Source organism: Marmota flaviventris, chromosome 17 (assembly GCF_047511675.1).
Source record: "Marmota flaviventris isolate mMarFla1 chromosome 17, mMarFla1.hap1, whole genome shotgun sequence".
Lineage (NCBI taxonomy): Eukaryota > Metazoa > Chordata > Mammalia > Rodentia > Sciuridae > Marmota > Marmota flaviventris.
In genome coordinates this window covers 44,498,637-44,521,764 of record NC_092514.1, presented here as the reverse complement: position 1 = coordinate 44,521,764, position 23,128 = coordinate 44,498,637, and the positions used below count along the sequence as shown (strand labels likewise).

Genomic DNA, 23,128 nt, shown 5'->3' with positions numbered 1-23,128 from the left:
AAAAGATCCCCACCTTAATTGTAATATATAAGCCTTTCTCCTAGTAAACAAGATATTTTTAAAAAGTCAACAGGATTTCTAGAGAGCTCATTGTGGTTTAGCTCCTCTTTATTGTAAAGGTCATGTTTCTCTTTCTTGTAAAAGTTAGGTCTGCAGGGCTGGGGTTGTGGCTCAGTGTTAGAACACTTACCTAGCATGTGTGAGGCACTGGGTTTGATTCTTACACCACATAAAAATAAAATAAGGTATTGTGCCCATCTACAACTAAAAAAAAAAAAAAGTTATGTCTGCAATCAAGCTTGTTGATGTACAAAAGTTACCCTTTCTCTTTTCTTAATAAAATCTTGTGAAACCTCTGTCCAATCTAAAAACATGGAATAAAAAGTAACTATTATGTTAACCATTGTGTTGTGTAACCATTCACTGAGTACAAGAACTGAGATGAGGCCCAGCTCTGCGCTCTCAGTATCTGTGTTGTGGGTGTGAACAGGTGGTCTGCTTTGCCTCCTGGGTAGATGTGCAGCAGAGACTATCTCCAACAGTCTGCAGCTGAGTCCCAGTGGGCTCTGGGGAGGAGCTCCCCAGTGAGAGCAGCTCAGACTTGTACACTCTCCACTGCCATTTGTCTTTCTGAGCATTTGAAAGCTGTGGTTTCCGGTGACTTGTGATTTCTGGTAACGTTTTGAGAAGTGCTAAGCTAGAGAAACGTACCCCCATAATGTGGACCAGAGCCAGGGGAAACAAGAGGCAGGTAGGCTGTGTCGCACCACAGGAGCCATAGTAGACTCTCAGTGAAAGGATGTCCCCATGATGCTCCTTGTTCTACAAGCTCTAGGCATTGGACTCTGCCTTCTGTGGAGGAGCCCCTCCTTGCCCCTTGGTTTAGGCATTGACAGCTGTCCTCCCTGTTGCTGGAGGCACCTGGGATTTTCAGCAATGTGACAGCAAGTGACCTGCGAATGGGAGTAAAGTTTGGAAATACTGAGTTACCCCGCTACAGGGAGATACTTCTTCGAATTTGACAAATCAAATGACAATTGTGCAATTGAGCATAGTGCCCTCACTTCCTTGAGCATCATGAGCCCGATAGAAGGCGGGATCTAGAAAATTCTGTGTGAGAGTCGCTCTGAGAGTGCAAGGTACCAGGGTGCAGGAAACAGAAAGCAGAAGAGCTGGAAGGATCTACGGGCAACTACCCTGTGGAGAGCACATAGACGGGCTCGGTAGGTTTCCCTCTGCACTTTGCCTGGGGAAGAAAGTTTCTGAGGCAGGGTGCTCTCTTTTCTGGCTGGGTTTTTCTGGCACCTGCATTCACCTGCTATGCAAGGGCCAGTGCATGCACTGGGTGCACTGGTGTTTGCAAGGGGTCTTGTTTCAGGGGGCAATGCACTGGAAAGTGAGGCCTGCTCTTTAGCCACATTTTCCAGCCTTAGTTTTCTACTCTACTCCCACCCCTAGGTCTAGGCATCTGGCTCTGGGGCGAGGTGGAGCACCAGCAGCACAACTCCACCTCTCTCTGGAAGACCCTCACCCCAACCCCAGTCTCCAGACTGAATGGTGTCTATCTTTTCTGGGAAACTTGGCTCCTTTGCTGGAGTGTTCATATCACCTTCTCCCAAACCTTAACAGGCCATTGAGGACTGTCACCTTGAACTCTGGACCACGGGGTATGGTGTGCCAGAAGGACTTTGGTCCCTGCTTGGACAGGGGAGACCTTAAACAGCTTTGAGACAGGAGCTTGGGGTCTGTGGTTTAGGAGACGGGGTTAGAGAGGCACTAGCCGAGTGTGCAGGTCAGGCTCGTGTGGTCTCCAGGGCACCTCGGGTGCCCCATCCTCCCGGAGATCTGAACTTGAGTGGAGTTGAGGAAATGTGGGGGTGTCACTGAAGAACTGCAGTCTAGGTCCAGAAAGAAAAAGCAAGCACAGTAGTTCCCTGCCCAAAGTTCATAAACTAGAAGAGGAGAAAGATGACCACATTGTCCTCCCAGATGCCATCGAACGTGGCACTGGTAAGCAAGGAGGGGCCAGGAATGTTCCTTAGTCTCTCCTGTCAGTTGGGTGCCACTCTTGTGCAGTTCTACCAGACTTCACACCTCACAGAATTCTCCCACCGTCAAGGGAATAAAGGAATTTAGAGGAAACAACTAACTTGTGAACCCAGACCCAAGGGTTCATGGAGGCCATTGAGTTTAAGGTACTAGGGACTTGGTGGAGTCCAGTCTCCAGCTTATTTTTTTTTTTTAAAGGATTGTGTCCCAGATATATGCCTGAAGACTGATTTTGGATGGTGAAAATTGTACCTAGTCATGAGTGTTGGACTGAGATGGCCAAGGACCCAGCCCAGCCCACAAGTTCCCCTAAAGGAGCCTCTTCTACAGCTGCCACTAGTTTCGAGTTCCCCAGTGGTATGAGAAGGCTCCTTAGGCATGTTGGGGGTGGGGAGGCAGGTGTGATTGACTGCTGCTCCTTTTGCTTATTGTGGATGAACCAGAAGTGTCCCTAGTAGCAGGGCCAGATGCAGAGGGTGTTGGAATGGGGGCTGGGAGGAAAGGTGACAGCAGTCTACTTCCAGAGACTACAGTATGAAATGAGGGACCATATTCCTCCTGGAAGGGCATGAACCTAAGATGGAGAAATTCAAATGCGTCACTGAGCAGAAGTGAAACTGACTCTCTTGCCCTTCTTGAAATAGAGATGGAGGATCTTTTCTGTCTGGTCGACAGGAAGGTGACTCATATTTCAGCTGCCCCTGTTGTGTAAGAAATACAAAGAAATGAGGTAAAGGACCCCAATTGTGCCCTAATACTGTGAAGAAAGCTCAGCATGGCAGGAATAGACACGTTTCTCTGCTTTTTTGGATAATGATGTCCCATTAAAACAGTATTTCTTATCAATTTAAACTGAAACAGTTTTGCTTACTTGGCTTCTTCATTGTTCCTCTACCAGGAGTCAAGACTTCTCCTGTAGCCTCACTGTTTTGGGAGCTGTCAGAGTTCTGTTCCAATGCTTTCTTGGAGGGGCCCAGGCCTAGGGGACCCATCTGAATGAATGCCCAGGTCTCAGGATGTCTTAGGACACAGCTCTGATTTTCCAGGCCCCTCAGAGGGCAGGCGGCTACTTTGTTATAGACTCAGAACCAGCAGCCTGCACAGGCCCAGGGTGGAGCCCTGTAATCCTTCTGCCCAAGAGAACCTTGCTATTGAAAGTCTGATACAATCCTTTAGGAAATCATTTGATAATACATCTCCAATTGTTAGTATTTCATCAGCTGCTCCAGTAATTCAAACTCCATCAACCACTCACAGTGTGTGTATATACACTTTGTATACTTAATTTAATTCCGAATGTACAAGATCAGGTAAAACCTCTTGTTTTAGCTTGAGCCTTGATTTCTACATGTCCAGACTGTTTCTTCCCTTATATGATTTTTTTTTTTTTTCTGAGCCAGGGTTTCAGTTCTTATTTTCTGTACTCTGGTTTCATTTCTTTCGGTCTGCTGTGGCCTTCCAACCTGTGTCCAAGCGGCTGTTTCTTTATGTGTGAACCACATCTGTACATAGAATTGAAGTACTTAGCCAGGGGACTCTTGGGCTCCATGAAAATTCGATGAGGTCATTTGAATACCCAAGTCTCAATCTAACAGTGCCGAGGTCTTAGAATTATTAAAATAAACATTGGAAAGCAACTTCAATTCTCAGGTATACAGGAATAATTACATAACAGTATGTTTATACTACCTATAAAATTATGCAGCAGTTTGTAAGATTTTATAAACACAGGTAATCATTATTTTCCAAAAGTGATTATATAAGATAGGAAGATTCAAAACTTTCTATTTTAGTTTCTGCAAGTGTGACAGACCTTGGTAAACTCTGCCACTGAAAGCTACCATGTTGGGTATGATGTTAGAGGATAGAAAACTAGGATCGATCCCCAACTGATTTTATAAAGTCACCATAAAAGTTGATGTGAACAAAATCTAGCAATGATGTGGAAGTAGAACATGAAAAAGCAAGGAATATCATAAAAACAAATTATTAACAAACTGAATTTATTATTTAAAAATGAGGATAGAGCCAGCAGGATGTTACAAACCTGTAGTCCCAGCTCCTAGAGAGGCTGAGACCAAATGGTTGCTTGTTGCAAGAAAGGCAAGGCCCGTCAGGGCAACATAGTGAGGCCTCATCTCGAAAAAACAAAATGGAAAAATAAAAACAAAAGAAAACAGAAAAAAGAATGAAAGAAAAGAACAATGAGAGGGCTCATGTCAGCAAAGTGGAGACTAGGAAGCTTCCTCCTTGTGGAAACATCCAAAGCAACAGAAACTGACTGAAGTAAAAGTCAGAGGTTTACAGCAACCACGCAGATGCCCAATCAAGAAGCAGCCACATTCAAACCTGCAGAGAAGATCCTGATGTTTTTTCTTGCCCCTGCCCTTCCTCTCCCTGGCATGGCAAAGTCTCAGGCTGCAGGGGGCAGCAGCACTGTTTGCAGTCCCTTCCCTTGAAGTGCAGGGCCAGAGCAAACCTGATTGGCAGGGTTCTAACCTGCCTGGGCACTGGCTGAAGGATAGGTCTCTGGACCACCTAACTTGGATCTCATTTCATGGGGAAGTGTGCCTGCCACTGCATGTGAAGGTTGTAGGGAGACCACATACCGGTGGATGCCTGGGGCAAGAGATTACAGCTGCAGATGAGCAATCCAAGGCCCATGAGAGGAGCAGAGGGTGGTGAAGATTTGGGGGGTAATCAAGACATTCAAAAGCAGCTATTTATTAGGAGGAATTGAGAAAACTCCATGCAGAATAGGCAGAGTGAATGCTTACAATATACCTGAGAAGACTTAAACTTTGACCTCAAGCTGGTCCCTGGGATCAGAATAGGATCAGCTCATCTGTAAAGAGCTGCCCTGGCATAGAGCTGGTCTGCAAAGATTGGGAGACATGGTAGTTTTGTTTTAAATGCCCGATTTTCGGCAGAAGCTCTGCAGGCATGGAAACCAGGGGAACATAGCTCATGCTTATGAAGAAAGTAATTTGGCAGAACCTCTCCCTGAGAAAGGTAAGACCCCTGGACATATTTAAAAAAAAAAAAAGGAGAGACTTTGGAAGATGGCGGCGAGGGGAGTGCATTGCCCCCGTGTGCTGCTTCACTGTGTGGGAGTATGACAAGTCAGGACGGCTAAAGGCTATCTTGTTAGGAATTTCCAGCAATAGTGGGGTGCTCCGGAACCTGGAGGAAGGATTTCCATCGCACGAGGATCGGCTACGGGGACTCAAACGCCAGAGGTTTGTCGCACGGAGGGTAACACTGCTTATTCAGCAAATCGCCCCGCGGCTAGAGTCTGCAGCGCGCGCTGGGAAACGAGGAGATAGCGACGCAGGGATACAGCGCTGCAGTTTCTGCCAGCCGTGCAAGCACCGTACTCAGGGCTGAATTCTGGGTTCGAGACGGGGGAAGGAAGTGGTCCATCTTGGTTCTCCACACCGGTCAGACCACAGAGGAGGCCAGCAGCCACCATGTTGGAAAGCTGACGTCACCATCCCTGCTTTAGACTGACCGCAGCTCATTCAGCCATAGAACAGGTAATTTCAGGCTGCCATTCGCCTGCGGCTTGCAGACAGATTGCTAGGGTTCAGTGCCTGGGGGCTTCTTAGAACCTGATCTTATCGGAGCAAACACCAAGCGTGGGGTGGCCGAGTTCCGGCTCCCGGAACCGCCCTGGCCCAGGGCTGGGGAGCCTGCGGAGGCTGCTTCTTGGACCCTGCTCCTATCAGAGCATACACCAAGCACTAAGCGGCCGAATTCCGGCTCCCGGAACTGAGCCCGCGGGGACTGCTTCTTGGAGCCTACTCTTATCAGAGCTTACACCGAGCACGGAGCGGCCGAGTTCCGGCTCCCGGAACTGCCCTGGCCCAGGGCTAGGAGCCCACGGAAACTGCTTCTCCGTCCGGGTCCTGCTGAGGGCCGGTCAGGACTCACCCGTTGCTTTGGTTGCCCGGCAAGGGGAACGAAATGCTGCCATTCGCATAGGATACCAACATGGCAGAGATCTGATGTCATCAGAAAGCGGCGGAGGAGAGAACTTCATCAATACCAGCGGCGACAGAAACAGTTGGTCTCCTGGTAGGGGGGGTGAGGCACAGACACCTGAGTCTCCTCAATTTGTCGTCAAGCCAGAGGGGAGGAGCCGGGCCGCCGCCAGCGCCCGGAGCAGGCCCAGCGGCTCGCCAGCGTGGTGACCGAGTGACCCCAATTGGAGAGGGGGTGGAGCGGAGCTGCCACCTGCACCCGCAAGGTGGGCAGACCCACGACCCAGTGGTACATGGGCGTGGTAGGAGGGGCAGGGCAGAGCCGCCGCCCGCACTTGCAAGGTAAACAGACCTGTGACAGACTGGCGGGTCAGGCCCAGTGGCCTGCCAGTGTGGTACACACGTCACCCCAACTGGAGTAGGGGCAGAGCAGATCCTTCTCCCACGCCCGGATCAGGCCGTGCCGGTGTGGTGGCCACGTGACCCCAATTGGAGTGGGGGCGGAGCGGAACCGCCACCCGTGCCCGCAGGGTGAGCAGACCTGTGACCAACCTCCAGATCAGGCCCAGGGGTCCACAGGCGTGGTAGGAGGGGCAGGGCAGATCCGCCGCCCGCGCCTCCAAGGTAGGCAGACCTGCGACAGACCGGTGGATCAGGCCCAGGAGCCTGCCGGCGTGGTACACACACCACCCTAATTGGAGTAGGGGCAGAGCAGAGCCGCCACCCGTGCCCGAAAGGTGGGCAGATCTGCGACCGACCAGCGGGACAGGCCCAGTGGCCTGCCGGTACGACAGAAACGTCACCCCATTTGGAGTAGGGGCAGAGTAGAGCTGCCGCCCGCGCCTGCAGGGTAGGCAAACCTGCAACCGACTGGCGGATCAGGCCCGGTGGCCTGCCGGCGTGGTACACTCATCACCCCAATTGGAGTAGGGGCAGAACAGAGCCGCCGCCAGCGCCCAGAACAGGCCCAGTGACCTGCCGGCGTGGTAGCCATGACACCCCAATTGGAATAAGGAGAGAGCAGAGCCGCCGCCCGCGCCTACAGGAAAGATACGCAAGCAGTATGAAAAGACAAGGAAAGAAAGGACCACAAGCAATGCAGGTCAACGCAACTTTAGAAGAGGTAACAGCTGCAGCAGATGGAATGTCAGATAAAGAATTCAGGATATACATGCTTCAGATGATCTGGAGTATCAAGGAAGACATTAGACAGCAAAATCAGACAATGAAAGATCACTTCGACAATGAATTACGCAAACAAATCCAGGAAGCAAAGGATCAACTATACAGGGAGATAGAGGTTATAAAAAACAAACAAACAGAAATCCTAGAAATGCAGGAAGCAATAAACCAACTTAAAAACTCAATGGAGAATACTACCAGCAGAGTAGAACACTTAGAAGATAGAACATCAGACAATGAAGACAAAGTATTTCAACTGGAAAAGAACATAGACAGCTCAGCAAGACTGTTAAGAAACCATGAGCAGAACATCCAAGAAATATGGGATAACATTAAGAGACCAAACTTAAGAGTCATTGGGATACAGGAAGGTACAGAGCTCCAAACCAAAGGAATGAGCAGTCTATTCAATGAAATAATATGAGAAAACTTCCCAGACTTGAAGAATGAGACAGAATCCCAAATCCTAGAAGCCTACAGGACGCCGAATGTGCAAAATCATAAGAGATCCACACCTAGACACATTATAATGAAGATGCCCAACATACAGAATAAGGAGAGAATTTTAAAAGCTACAAGAGAAAGGAAGCAGATTACATTTAGGGGTAAGCCAATCAGGATAACAGCTGATCTTTCAACACAGACTCTGAAAGCTAGAAGATCCTGGAATAACATATTTCAAGCACTGAAAGAAAATGGGTTCCAACCAAGAATTGTGTATCCAGCGAAATTAAGCTTCAGGATGGAAGATGAAATTAAAACCTTCCACGATAAACAAAAGTTTAAAGAATTCGCAGCTAGAAAACAATCTCTTCAAAACCTTCTCGCCAAAACATTACAGGAAGAGGAAATGGAAAATAACAATGAAAACCAACAGTGGGAGGTAGGACAGTAAAGTGGGGGAAAATAATCAAAGAGGAAAACAAACCATGTTTAGTAACAGAAATAAACAAATATGGCTGGAAGAACAACCCATATCTCAATAATAACCCTAAATGTTAATGGCTTAAACTCACCAATTAAAAGACACAGGCTAGTAGAATGGATCACAAAACAAGACCCAACAATATGCTGCCTACAGGAGACACATTTGATAGGAAAAGACATACATAGGCTGAAGGTGAAAGGTTGGGAAAAATCATATCACTCATATGGACATCGGAAACAAGCAGGAGTGTCCATACTCATATCAAATAAAATAGATTTCAAGCCAAAGTTAATCAAAAGGGATAAAGAGGGACACTACATACTGCTTAAGGGAACCATACACCAACAAGACATAAAAATCATAAATATTTATGCCCCAAACAATGGTGCAGCTATGTTCGTCAAACAAACTCTTCTCAAGTTCAAGAGTCTAATAGACCACCATACCATAATCATGGGAGACTTCAACACACCTCTCTCGCCACTGGACAGATCTTCCAAACAAAAGTTGAATAAGGAAACTATAGAACTCAATAACACAATTAATAACCTAGACTTAATTGACATATATAGAGTATACCACCCAACATCAAGCAATTATACTTTTTTCTCAGCAGCACATGGATCCTTCTCAAAAATAGATCATATATTATGTCACAGGGCAACTCTTAGACAATATAAAGGAGTAGAGATAATACCATGCATCTTATCTGATCATAATGGAATGAAACTGAAAATCAACGATAAAAGAAGAAAGGAAAAAGCACACATCACTTGGAGAATGAACAATAGGTTACTGAATGATCAATGGGTTATAGAAGACATCAAGGAGGAAATTAAAAAATTCTTAGAGATAAATGAAAACACAGACACAACATATCGGAATCTATGGGACACATTGAAAGCAGTTCTAAGAGGAAAATTCATTGCTTGGAGTTCATTCCTTAAAAAAAGAAAAAAACCAACAAATAAATGATCTCATACTTCATCTCAAAATCCTTGAAAAAGAAGAGCAAAACAACAGCAAAAGAAGTAGAAGGCAAGAAATAATTAAAATCAGAGCTGAAATTAATGAAATCGAAACAAAAGAAACAATTGAAAAAATTGACAAAACTAAAAGTTGGTTCTTTGAAAAAATAAACAAAATCGACAGACCCTTAGCCATGCTAGCAAAGAGAAGAAGAGAGAGAACTCAAATTACTAGCATACGGGATGAAAAAGGCAATATCACAACAGACACTTCAGAAATACAGAAGATAATCAAAAACTATTTTGAATCCTTATACTCCAATAAATTAGAAGATAGTGAAGGCATAGATAAATTTCTTAAGTCATATGATCTGCCCAGATTGAGTCAGGAGGATATAGACAACCTAAACAGACCAATATCAATTGAGGAAATAGAAGAAACCATAAAAAGACTACCAACTAAGAAAAGCCCAGGACCGGATGGGTATACAGCAGAATTTTACAAAACCTTTAAAGAAGAACTAATACCAATACTTTTCAAGCTACTTCAGGAAATATAAAAAGAGGGAGAACTTCCAAATTCATTCTATGAGGCCAACATCACCCTGATACCTAAACCAGACAAAGACACTTCAAAGAAAGAAAACTACAGACCAATATCTCTAATGAACCTAGATGCAAAAATCCTCAATAAAATTCTGGTGAATCGGATACAAAAACATATCAAAAAAATTGTGCACCATGATCAAGTAGGATTCATCCCTGGGATGCAAGGCTGGTTCAATATACGGAAATCAATAAATGTTATTCACCACATCAATAGACTTAAAAATAAGAACCATATGATCATCTCGATAGATGCGGAAAAAGCATTCGACAAAGTACAGCATCCCTTTATGTTCAAAACTCTAGAAAAACTAGGGATAACAGGAACATACCTCAATATTGTAAAAGCAATCTATGCTAAGCCTCAGGCTAGCATCATTCTGAATGGAGAAAAACTGAAGGCATTCCCTCTAAAATCTGGAACAAGACAGGGATGCCCTCTCTCTCCACTTCTGTTCAACATAGTTCTCGAAACACTGGCCAGAGCAATTAGACAGACGAAAGAAATTAAAGGCATAAAAATAGGAAAAGAAGAACTTAAATTATCACTATTTGCAGATGATATGATTCTATACCTAGCAGACCCAAAAGGCTCTACAAAGAAACTATTAGAGCTAATAAATGAATTCAGCAAAGTGGCAGGATATAAAATCAACACGCATAAATCAAAGGCATTCCTGTATATCAGCGACAAATCCTCTGAAATGGAAATGAGGACAACCACTCCATTCACAATATCTTCAAAAAAAATAAAATACTTGGGAATCAACCTAACAAAAGAGGTGAAAGACTTATACAATGAAAACTACAGAACCCTAAAGAGAGAAACAGAAGAAGATCTTAGAAGATGGAAAAATATACCCTGTTCATGGATAGGCAGAACTAACATCATCAAAATGGCGATATTACCAAAAGTTCTCTATAGGTTTAATGCAATGCCAATCAAAATCCCAACGGCATTTCTTGTAGAAATAGAGAAAGCAATCATGAAATTCACATGGAAAAATAAAAGACCCAGAATAGCAAAAACAATGCTAAGCAGGAAGTGTGAATCAGGTGGTATAGCGATACCAGACTTCAAACTATACTACAGAGCAATAGTAACAAAAACAGCATGGTACTGGTACCAAAACAGGCGGGTGGACCAATGGTACAGAATAGAGGACACAGAAACCAATCCACAAAACTACAACTATCTTATATTTGATAAAGGGGCTAAAAGCATGCAATGGAGGAAGGATAGCATCTTCAACAAATGGTGCTGGGAAAACTGGAAATCCATATGCAACAAAATGAAACTGAATCCCTTTCTCTCGCCATGCACAAAAGTGAATTCAAAATGGATCAAGGAGCTTGATATCAAATCAGAGACACGCCATCTGATAGAAGAAAAAGTTGGCTACGATCTACATTCGGTGGGGTCGGGCTCCAAATTCCTCAATAGGACACCCATAGCACAAAAGTTAATAACTAGAATCAACAAATGGGACTTACTCAAACTAAAAAGTTTTTTCTCAGCAAAAGAAACAATAAGAGAGGTAAATAGGGAGCCTACACCCTGGGAACAAATCTTTACTCCTCACACTTCAGATCGAGCCCTAATATCCAGAGTATACAAAGAACTCAAAAAATTAGACAATAAGAGAACAAACAACCCAATCAACAAATGGGCCAAGGACCTGAACAGACACTTCTCAGAGGAGGACATACAGTCAATCAACAAGTACATGAAAAAATGCTCACCATCTCTAGCTGTCAGAGAAATGCAAATCAAAACCACCCTAAGATACCATCTCACTCCAGTAAGATTGGCAGCCATTATGAAGTCAAACAACAACAAGTGCTGGTGAGGATGTGGGGAAAAGGGTACACTTGTACATTGATGGTGGGACTGCAGATTGGTGCAGCCAATTTGGAAAGCAGTATGGAGATTTCTTGGAAAGCTGGGAATGGAGCCACCATTTGACCCAGCTATTCCCCTTCTTGGTCTATTCCTTAAAGACCTAAAAAGAGCATGCTACAGGGACACTGCTACATCGATGTTCATAGCAGCACAATTCACAATAGCAAGACTGTGGAACCAACCTAGATGCCCTTCAATAGACGAATGGATAAAAAAAATGTGGCATTTATACACAATGGAGTATTACTCTGCATTAAAAAATGACAAAATCATAGAATTTGCAGGGAAATGGATGGCATTAGAGCAGATTATGCTAAGTGAAGCTAGCCAATCCCTAAAAAACAAATGCCAAATGTCTTCTTTGATATAAGGAGAGTAACTAAGACAGAGTAGGGACGAAGAGCAGGAGAAGAAGATTAACATTTAACAGGGATGAGAGGTGGGAGGGAAAGGGAGAGAGAAGGGAAATTGCATGGAAATGGAAGGAGACCCTCAGGGTTATACAGTGGAGGGGGTAGAGAGAGAGGAGGGGAGGGGAGGGGAGAGGTGGGGAGGGGGGAGGGTGGAGGATGGGAAAGGCAGCGGAGCACAACAGACACTAGTATGGCAATATGTAAATCAATGGATGTGTAACTGATGTGATTCTGCAATCTGTGTATGGGGTGAAGGTGGGAGTTCATAACCCACTTGAATCAAAGTGTGGAATATGATATGTCAAGAAATTTGTAATGTTTTGAACAACCAACAATAAAAAATAAAAATAAATAAATAAATAAAAAGGCTGTAAAAAACAAGTGTCTTTATATCCACGTGGAGAAGAGTAAAATAAGATCCTTTTTCTTGCAACAGAGACACAAATCAACTCAAAATAGATGAAAAACTTGTGCAAGACCAGAAACTGAAAACTAGCACATGAAAACAAAGGAGAAAAGCTCTATGACATTAGTTTGGGCAATGATTTTTTTTTTTAATAGGTTCCCCAAAGTGCAGATAACAAAACCTAAGCTAGACGAATGGGACTACATCAAATCGAAATGTTTATCTACAGGAAACAATCAAAAGACTGAGATAACCTACCGGGTGGGAGGATGTACTTGGCAACCTGGCTTGATCCTGTGAAAGAAATAGTCCTGTGGGGTGTTCTCCTGGGATCCACAGCCAGCCACAGGGTCCCAGACAACCCAATAGGCCCAGGGATCCCTGGATAGAAGGTCGTGGTGTATTCAAAATGAGAGAAATGGGACATGGGCCATCTTCTCTAGGTTTGGGCAGCTTCCCAGGAGGACACTGCTAGTCCTGGTTTACCTCAGGCCATGGAAGGGGCTTGGGAAATTTCAAGGTGGGCATTCCAGAGCATGGAGAGTGCTCAGAACCTCCCAAGGGTCAGTGTCCACATCAAGAAGCAAGCCCCAGAGCCTTTCCTTCTGGTTATCTTAAGTGACTTTAAAAATACAGATTTCCTGTAGTTTGAAAACCATTCTCTGCACATTTCAGTGCAGTGTAAATTCCAAGGGGAGAAGGAAGAACATGGGAGGTCTGTCGGAGGAAGGCATTAGTGTCACACAGCAAGTTTGGGCAAAAGCACAGAGCCCCCTATTCTATGTTGAATGGTGATCACTCTGATGCTGTAGAGGGGTGGCATGTATTGAAAGGCTTGTCTGGTCCCTGTAAACTGTTCTTACATGGACTTATGACTCTCTTTTCTGTATGGAGTGCTCATCATTCACATAGGATTATCAGGTGTTCTGGGGTCTGGGTCACATGATGAGGAAATCATAGAGTAATATCTTGCACTTGTGCCTACTACTGATCCAGCAGTGGCCAGGAAGATTATGACCTCCTGATAACATTTTCTGGGTAGTGAGGACTACCTAGGATGGACTTTTCTATCAACTGTCTCTATACCTATTGATGAACCCAAAGATCTTTTAGTTTTCAACCTAAAGGAAAGCAGTAATGCCAGTGGCCTCAAAGGCACAAGCTAATGGATCAGAAGTACACAGACTAAGGCAGACTGCCTTAGGACATGCAGGATGCTGTAACAAATCACCATTGATTGGGAGCTGGGCGGCTTATAAATTGCTGAAATGTATTTCTCTCTCCGTCCTGGAGGCTGGCAAGTCCAAGATCAAGGTGCCAGCATGGTTGGGTTCTGGTGAGGCCTCTTCTCCCAGGGTGATTCCCAGCTTCTCTCTGTGTCTTCCCATCGCAGAAGGGCTGAGCCCGCTTTCTAGGGTTCTTTTGTAAAAACATGAATCCTATGGTCAAGGGCTGTGTCTTCATGACCCCACTCCCAAAGGCCTAATCATCTTGGGGGTAAGGTTTTCAACATATTAATGTTGAGGGGACACAAACAATCAGACCATAATGCAGATAGGTTAAGTGTAAGAATTTTCCCTCATTGAAGATATTGTGGTTTTTCTGATAGGAAAAGGACACAGTGACGTGGCCCACTTTGCTTAAGAGCAAGGGCCAAATATTTTGAATCACATTTATTGTTAACAGGAAGAAAAAAATAACTAACATGTCATATTGCTGATTGCCCCTAGAATTCCAAGTGACAATTTTCCCAAAGGACTTCCTACAATAGCCTGGTGTGGTGGCCCATACCTGTCTCCCAGTGGCTCAGGAGGCTGAGGCAGGAAGGATCAAGGTTCAAAGCCAGCCTCAGCAACTTATTGAGGACCTAAGCAACTCAGTGAGACCATGTCTGTAAATAAAATATGAAAAAGGCTGGGCATGTGGCTCAGGGGTTGAGCACTCCTGGTTCTATCCCTGGTACCAAAACAAACACGCAAACAAACCCCAATACTCCCTACAAAAGGAGATAATGAAGGTAAAAGCTGTAAAAGTTGAAATCATTAAAATCACAATGGAAATTTGATACAATTGTATAATTAAAACTTGACTCAAGGACAAGTTCAAAAATATAGATTCCCTTCTGGGGTTTGTATAAGGAAAGAAGAGAAAACACAATCTATACAAAATGAATGATCAGAAAGAATGATATAAGCACAGAGTAAGGGAAAATTTAAGGAATTAGAAGAGCATGATGGAAATCTATGGCAGCAAAATCAAAATACCAGTAAGAGTGTAAGTTGTGGGTCTTATGTGATAATCTGCCCCCAAACCTGTCACTTCCTAGCTGTGTACTTCCCAGTCCAGGGCGACTTCTACAAAGGGTTTCACTCTGTTTCCCTCAGAATTCAGAATTTGCTTACTCCTGCATGGGTCCCATTCTAATGGCTCTGTCAGTTTTACAGGAAAGAATTTCAGCTTGGAAACCAAATGGCCACCGTGGACGTAAACATCAGAATTGATTTTGAAACTGATTATAATGAGCTGGTTTTAGATGTAGGAAAAGTCACTCTTGGAGAGAAGAATAGGAACAGTATGAAGGACAAACAAAGGAGAAAAAGGCAGAAAGAGGCTGTCTCATGAGCCATGTGTGCTTTGCTGAATTCTGGAGGAGGAGTTATCAAGGCTGAAATCGAGAATACAGAGTATAAGTATAATGAAGATGGAATAGGAGAAGATTTGGAAATATCTTTCAGCGATATGCTGCCTCGTGTTCTAAATTACCTTGACTTCATGCAGAATGCTAACACATTTTTGATTTTTGTGAAATCATGGAGCTTGGATAGCTCTGGTCAGCAGATTGTCACATTGAGAACCAATCTGTATAGCAAAAATATAACATCTACAATTGTCATGGATGGTACCCATGCACTGGCTTTCCTCCAAGAGAAGAAAACTGGATCCAGATTATTTTCAACACCAAAAACGAATGCAATGAAGGTCCCTACTGATGTTCATGAAGAAAGTAGTGTGGTGGACTCACCTTCAGAGTTTTTTAGCAAGACAAAACTTACATACAGAAGTAAAGTCAACTTTTATGAATCAACACTTGTTGCTACTAAATTAGTGTTTGGAAAAAAAGAAAAAAGAAAAAGAGAAGATGTGTTGGAATTCATTAAAGAAGAGGTACCTCAGTATGTTTCTGCATTTGCAAATACTGATGGGGGATATTTGTTCTTTGGTATAGATAGCCAAACAAAAGAAGTAATTGGCTTTGAGTACAGCCTTGGTGTCTTTCTGAGATAGAAAAGACAATTAGGGAGCTTCCTGTCCATCATTTCTGTAAAGAGAAGAAGACAAAATTACTCATGCAAACTCATTGAAGTCCATGATGAAGAAAGACATCGTGGCTACGTCTGTGCACTCCAAGTAGACAGATTTTGCTGTGCCGTATTTGTTGAGGAGCCTGATTCTTGGCATGTGAAAGGGAACCAAGTGATGCGGTTTACCACGGAGGAATGGATCAAGTGCATGGTGAAGCAGGTTACGGAAGGGGGATTAGCAATGAGCATACATTTGGCCGGGGTGGTTGGGAAGGTGTGACTGGAGCAAGATCAGTATTCCTGAGATGTCAATGCTCAATTTAACAGTCTCTAGTGGGAAGGGTCTTCTTAATTCCCACTTGAATTGCTTATTAAGCTCTGATTACAGCACTTGGGGCTCTTTATGAGACTTCTACTAGGCCCCACCTTTAGATGGCTTCACCAACTCCCAATAGCACTTACTCTGGGAAGTAATCCTTTAACACAGGAGTCTTTGGGTAACAGTTCAGTACCAAACCATGATATTCTACTATAGCCACCTGAAAGGTTCATGTCCATCTTAACAAAGCAAAATGCACCCACATTTTGTACACAAATTCCAAAGAGTCCCAACGTTTTGACAGCTTTGGCATTGCTCAATAGTGTGAGTTGTGTATGCTGAGACTCAAGGCAGTTCAGCTTTAGGATGCTATAAAAATTAAGTTATAACAGTATGTTACTTCTGATTTGAAATAGTAAGTAGGAACAAGGTAAACATTCCCAGTTCAAAGGGGAGGAACAGGAAAATATCAAGGAGGTTTCAGACCAAAGCAAGACTGCAACCCAGCAGGGCATACACTAAATCCTACAGCTCCATGTTTGGCATCTGGGCACACTGCCCCTCTGACTGTGCTGGTTGCAGGCTACCTGCTCACTCTCTTGGGGTGGTATTGTATGCTGGGTGCTGCTTCTTTTGTCAGACATTGGTCAGTGCTGGTATCTCTTCCTCCTTGGGATCTACACTGCAGCCATGCCTTCACAATTCCCAGAGAAAGAGTTCCTTAGGCTGTCCTGGGTCACAGGGTGCCCTGGGACTGTTTTCTCAGTCAGTCATAGAGATGTCACCTTCCTGGTAGTTTATTCTATTTTCTTTGTATTTGTTGATGTGACTGTTCAAAACCCCCTTGCAGAAACCAGCTCTGTCTTGATGTGTGTCATCGAAACACATTCTGTGTTTATCAAAATACTTTGATGTTTTTGCCATTAATTCTGTCAAATTCGTAATCCTCAGAATTTGAGTAGACTTTTATTGATGAAATAGGCGCTCCTGTACATGAAAGTAAGAGCAAACTAATTCAGTTTAGTTGAAGCAAATTATGTTGTCTATATATGTCCCTGGGTAGCCTAGCTTGAGATGTAGCTCCCAATGTGGCTGTATTCAGTCACTGAAAAATCACAACAGTCCCCTACATCTCTCATTACCTTTTTTTGTTGTTGATGATGGGTAACTGACTTATTTCCTGGGTTCTGCCTTAAAAACAGTGTCATCTTGAATATTCATGTGTAGTCTGGGGCATGGGTGAAAGTTTCTCTTGGGAGCACACTTAGTAGTGGAATTGCTGGTTCAGGAGGTGTGAGAATATTCAAGTAATAGGAAAATGCTGATACTTTTTTCAGATTAGACAGGTCATTTTACTCCCATCAGGAATATATTAGAAATTCCACATTTCCTCCAATTGTCAGACTTCTCTTTGTTTTTCTGTCTCTCTTCTCGTCTTTGTCTGTTCCATCAAATGGGTACAAGATAGTATCTTTGTGGCATTAGCTTTCCTGTTTATTAATTTGGTTGATCATACCTTAATGTATTTATTGGTTCAAAGTACTTTACCTTTTATGCAGTGCCTGTTCTGTCTTTTGTCTATATTCCAATTAGACTTTGTCATTTTCTTTTTGCTTTGTTAGAATACCTTACAGACTGTAGAATCAATCACCATGTCGTCACAGGTGTTACAGATTGTGGATATCTTCTCCAAGTTTCTGCTTGGCATTTTCTCTTTTCTTAAGGCCTATTCTGATAAGTAGTAGTTTGAAATTTTAAGAGAGTCAAACTTACCAGTTAAAAATTTGAAGTTTGGTGCTCTTTGTGCCTTATGTGAGAGATGCTCCTCTACTCTAAGGTACTATAATGTTTCCTTTCATTGTTTTCTGGACACTTTAGTTTTGCTCTGAGCCTTTTAATTTTAAATATTTAATTCATTTCAGTAGACACTGACTCGGAGTGTTATTTCCTCTTGTTCCATGTGAAGAGCCATTTTCCCACCCTCACCACTGATCTGCCCAACCGTCTCCAGTGTATTTCTGCATACATCTATGGGTAGCTGTGGTTGTAGAATTTCTTTTATGTTTGGTCAGTGTGTTTTTTCCTACAGAATTGTGATGTTAAACTGAATATAAATATCGGAAAGAGTAAGTCTTCTTTTTCTCTTTCTTTGAAAATATATGGACAGTTTCAGTCCTTTAACCTTTCATAAATTTTAGAATCTACTTGAGCACCTTAGAAATGCCTTTCTGGATGTTTATTGCAGTTACATTAAATATATAGATAAATTTAGGAATGAATGACACATTTCTATCAACCGGTCTTTTTATCCTTGAACATAGGAAATCTGTTCATGTATTTCTATCTTTTTAAAAAAATTTATTGTACATGCTTTATCAAAACGATACTTGTATTTACAGTTTCTGCAAAAAGAGTCCCTTGCAAGTTACCCTCACACACCCAGACACACCCACACAGACATCCACACCATGACCCTGCTCCCACACTAGTGAGATGTGAGGGTCAGACTCCTGAAATTAGGTCGCTGTTGGGGGATAAGAGTTGTTGATTTGTTTTTTTGTTTTTTGTTTTGGAAAGAGTAAAGCATGGGAAGAATGTATTTGGCCATGACATTGCTAACTAAGTTCGGGTATATTAACATATATGTCAGTTAACACTGACTATTCCTTTTGCATTCTATATACACAGAATGACATCAAGGTTTTGTGATCAACAGAATATTCCAACTTCAGTCTCAATGCTGCTTGTAGTGACTTCTGAATTCATGTGAAGGCTTACCCTAATAATAATTCAAGTCTATGGACATGAAATAAGGCACAATAAATATTGATTTGACCTAGAGGAAGGAAGGAAAGGAGTCAAACTGGTTTCAAATGATCTCAATTGGGAAACTGCTTTGACTTGAACTCACTTAAATCCATTCTAAGTTCCTAAGATTTCTTAGAAATGTTTTTTTTTTTCTTTTCCCTGACAGAGCCCCCAAAAGAAAAGTTTGGGAATTCACATTTCCATGTTTCAGTAGCCTAAACTACTCAACTCATGTGTAACAACCTCCTCCCCTGCTCAGGTCTCCTCCTTCCTCAGTGCTCAAAAACACCGAGTAGCAAATACACATCTGGTTGTCTTTGATATCTTAAAAAAGGGGGAGGGGAAGGAAGGGAGAGTAGGAAAGAAGGGAAGATGAGAAGAAGGGAGGAAGGGAGGAAGGGGGGAAGAGAGGAAGATAAAAGAGAAAGGGAAAAAGCTAAAAGTAACCTCATGACTTTCTTGCAGTTTAAGAAATCCCTGTTTCCTCCTTTTCAGGACGATGAAGCCACCCCAGACATTACAAACAACTGCAACAAATGAGTCTGGCAGCATAAAAAATGTCTAGTGTTCAAGTCTTCATAGTGAGACCCATACATCTTGTACACAATATGTCGAATGTTTGTTGCAGCAGGTGAATCAAACCCAAAGACACTGGACAGTCTGTGAAAGGGAGCAAGAATTGCAGTTCTGAAGGCCCCTGACTTTGGTTGTTTACAGAGTTCAATCCTGTTTATTGTGCTCCTTGGTACCTTCTTCATCTGCATATCCTAAAGGTTCTTCCCCTGGTTTTAGGAATCTGCCTACATATTCATATTCTTCTTTAAACTGCATTTCCCATTCTCGAACACTCTCCATTTGCGCTGCATTCAAGTCTGAGAGATCATATATTCATCTCTAAGTGCATCCTTATCTAGGCAATATGTTGCCAGTCTTCTGGAGGCATCCCTACCAGCAAATATTCCATATGCACCCGCGGGGCCCTACAACTTGCAGCATTTGGTCACAGCGAAGACTTTCCCATTGACCTCAAGCAGGAGGCGCAGCTTGTGCAACTCGACCGACCTACTGGTGAAGCTACTTGAGGCTGAAGTCCCACATCTCCATGCGCTGCAGGGAGTGGGCCAGGCTCTCCTTCCCCGCCCTGGCCCCTCCTCCCGCCCCATTCTTGAACACTCAGGGTCACTTGGCCACTGAGCCACATCCCCAGCCCTATTTTGTATTTTATTTAGAGTCAGGGTCTCACTGAGTTGCTAAGCAACTTGCCTTTGCTGAGGCTGGCTTTGAACTGGTGATCCTCCTGCCTCAGCCTCTGGAATCACTGGGATTACAGGCGTGGGCCGTTGTGCCCAGTGGTATTTGTTCTTTTTAAAATATTTCTTGCTGAGCTTCTTGTGTTTGTGACTGGTGTCCTTCGTCAATTTCAAGAAAATCATTGCTGTTTATCTCTTCAGATCATGCTTTTGTCTTTTTCTCTCCTCTTGTGACTTACGTTGTGTTAGACCTTTGGAGTACCTCTGACATGGCTCCTGTGTTCTGATTTTCCATTCTTTTTCTTTGTGTGGGTTGGAAGTGTTTGCTACCTTGTATCATGACAGTTAATCTTGGTTTCTGCTGTTGGTCTGCTATCACATGTAGTAACAAGGCCCTTAATATCAGATACTGCCTTTTAGAGTGATAGGATGTTGACATGACTTTTATCTATTGATTTCAAATTTATGAGTCTGTAAGAGAATCAGGAAATTTTTGTCTTTTCATTTCTTCTTCATTTGGGGGTATATTTTAATTACAGTTGGCACTCAGCAGTCTTTTCCTTTTCTCGTGGTTGCTTTATTGTTTGTTTTGGTTTTTTTTTTTTTTTTCAAATTGTCCGACTTTATCATGTTTCCTAATTTCCTATTATATCAGGGATTATGAATTAGGGAAACTTTGAAAGATGTTCTAGGGCTGGGGATGTGGCTCAAGCGGTAACACGCTCGCCTGGCATGCGTGCGGCCCAGGTTTGATCCTCAGCACCACATACAAACAAAGATATTGTGTCCGCCAAAAAACTAAAAAATAAATATTAAAAAAAATTCTCTCTGTCTCTCACCTCTCTCTTTAAAAAAAAAAAAAAGAAAGATGTTCTATCCTTTCATATAGGGTTGTCCTTTCTTCTGGCAGGAAGATGGGCATCAGTGATTGTCTTGCTCTAATTGAAGTTTAGTTTTATGCTTTTCTAGCTAAGATTTTGCTCTTACTACTAGCTGAGGCTGTTCTGCAGTCTAAGCTGAAGTCAGGGTGTTCACCCAGGGCCTCCTCTTTGCTGGGACTTTAATTCTTGCCTGTGTCTGCTCAGCTCAGGAGGTTGGTGAAATTTTAGTCCAGTTCCTCAGGCTCCCGGTTTCTGCTTTCTCTGGGTTCCCAGCCTCTCATCCTGGATCAGTGAGTTGAGGGGAATTTGTAAGTTGACTTAGGCTCCTCCTCTGCAGTTTCATCCTTTCTGAGGTTTTCTTCTCAGATTCTAGCCCCTCTAGGATTTGGACCCCTTCCTTTCTCCTCATGTCAGTGGCCTGTTGACAGCTATCGGGGCTCTAGTGACCCATGCTACGGCCCAGAAAATATCTGAGGGAGAAGCAGGCTGGAGAGTGCAGCGGCTTCCTGTGCTCCTATCACACGTGTTGGCCTTGTCGTCCTGCTTGTCCCACTGGCCCTCCAGTTCTGGACGCCACAGTTGGCTCTATTTTGTACAGGCTTCGTAGCTGTTTCGGGTGGGAGGGTTGGTGCTACAGTAGACACAGTTTCCATGGCACGTTCCCAGGGTTTTCTTCTTTATATTTTGTTATCATTATTTCCATATCTAGTGCTTACAGAAAAAGATGAGATCTATTCCAGAAAGCCTCTGCCGGGAACTCTTCTTCAAGAGGAAGCACTTGAACAATGAACAGAATGACATGGACTTGGATGAGCACTCTCCGCTGGTCTTCTCTAATAGCTGGTCTTTGGATCTGCACCTGCCAAAGAATGAGGAAGTCACCTTTGATGTGCTTCTGATTTCCCAGGAAAATCCACTAGTCCTGGACACTTTCCACAGGGTAGTTGAGAATTTAGAAGATGATTCCCCTCTTTCTCAGGGAACTAGATATAAGCTTAAAGGCTATTCTTCCCAAACTGCCCAAACTTTAAAGCAGAACTGGCAAAACTTGGTGGTTTCCCTAAGAAACTTACAATCATGAGGAAGATATTCTTCTTGAATCTTTTTTTTTTCAATTACTTTTAGTTATATATAGCAATATAATATATTTTGGCAGAATATATATACATAGAATGTATCTTATTCTATTTAGGTTCCCACTCTTGTGGTTGTACATAATGTAGAGTTACCCTAGCCATGTATCCAAATACCAGGTTAGGTAAGTTATGGCCAATTAATTTTACTGTCTTTCCTATTCCCCCATTCCCTTTCCTTCATTTCCATTTATCTAATCCAATGAACTTTATTCTTTTCCTCCCCACCCTCCCTTGTTGTGATTCAGCATCCACAAATCAGAGAGAGCATTCGGACATTGGTTTTTTGGGATTGGCTTATTTCACTTATTGGCTTATTTCACATAATATTTTCTAGTTCCTTCCATTTAACAGCAAATGCCATTATTTCATCCTTCTTTAAGGCTGAGTAATATTCCACTGTGTATATGTCCTACATTTTCTTTTTCTATTCATCTGTTGAAGGACACCTCAGTTGTTTCCATAGCTTGGCTATTGTGAATTGAGCTGCTATAAACATGGATGTGGCTTAGTCACTGTAGTATGTTTTTAAGTCCCTTGGGTATAGACTGAGGAGGAGTGGGATAACAAGGTCAAATAGTGGTTCTATTCCGAGTTTTCTGAGGAATCTCCATACTGCTTTCCATAGTGGTTGCATCATACCTTTCTCTCCACATCCTTGCCAACATCTATTGTTACTTGTATTCTTGATAATTGCCATTATGACTGGAGTGAGATGAAATCTCAGTGTAGTTTTGATTCACACTTATCTAATTGCTAGAGATGTTGAATATTTTTTTCTTATGTTTGTTGACCAGTTGTATTTCTTTTTCTGTGAAGTGTTTAGTTCCTTTGCCCATTTATTGATTGGATTATTTCCCCCCTGGTGTTATCTGTGTGAGTCTTGATGCCAAAACAATCTCCTTTATGATTCAAGATTGAAACTGTCGTACCTGCATCCTACTGGCTTACAATCTTTGAAGCCACAAGGGACCAGGTGAAGCCCTCTATGTAGTCT

The 23,128-nt window shown here is 43.0% G+C and overlaps 1 pseudogene; it reads left to right on the top strand.

Annotated features, from left to right (window-relative positions):
• The first annotated feature begins 666 nt into the window (after positions 1 to 666).
• On the top strand, positions 667 to 20,942 carry LOC114082406 (ribonuclease SLFN12-like; annotated as a pseudogene).
• Positions 20,943 to 23,128: the final 2,186 nt, after the last annotated feature.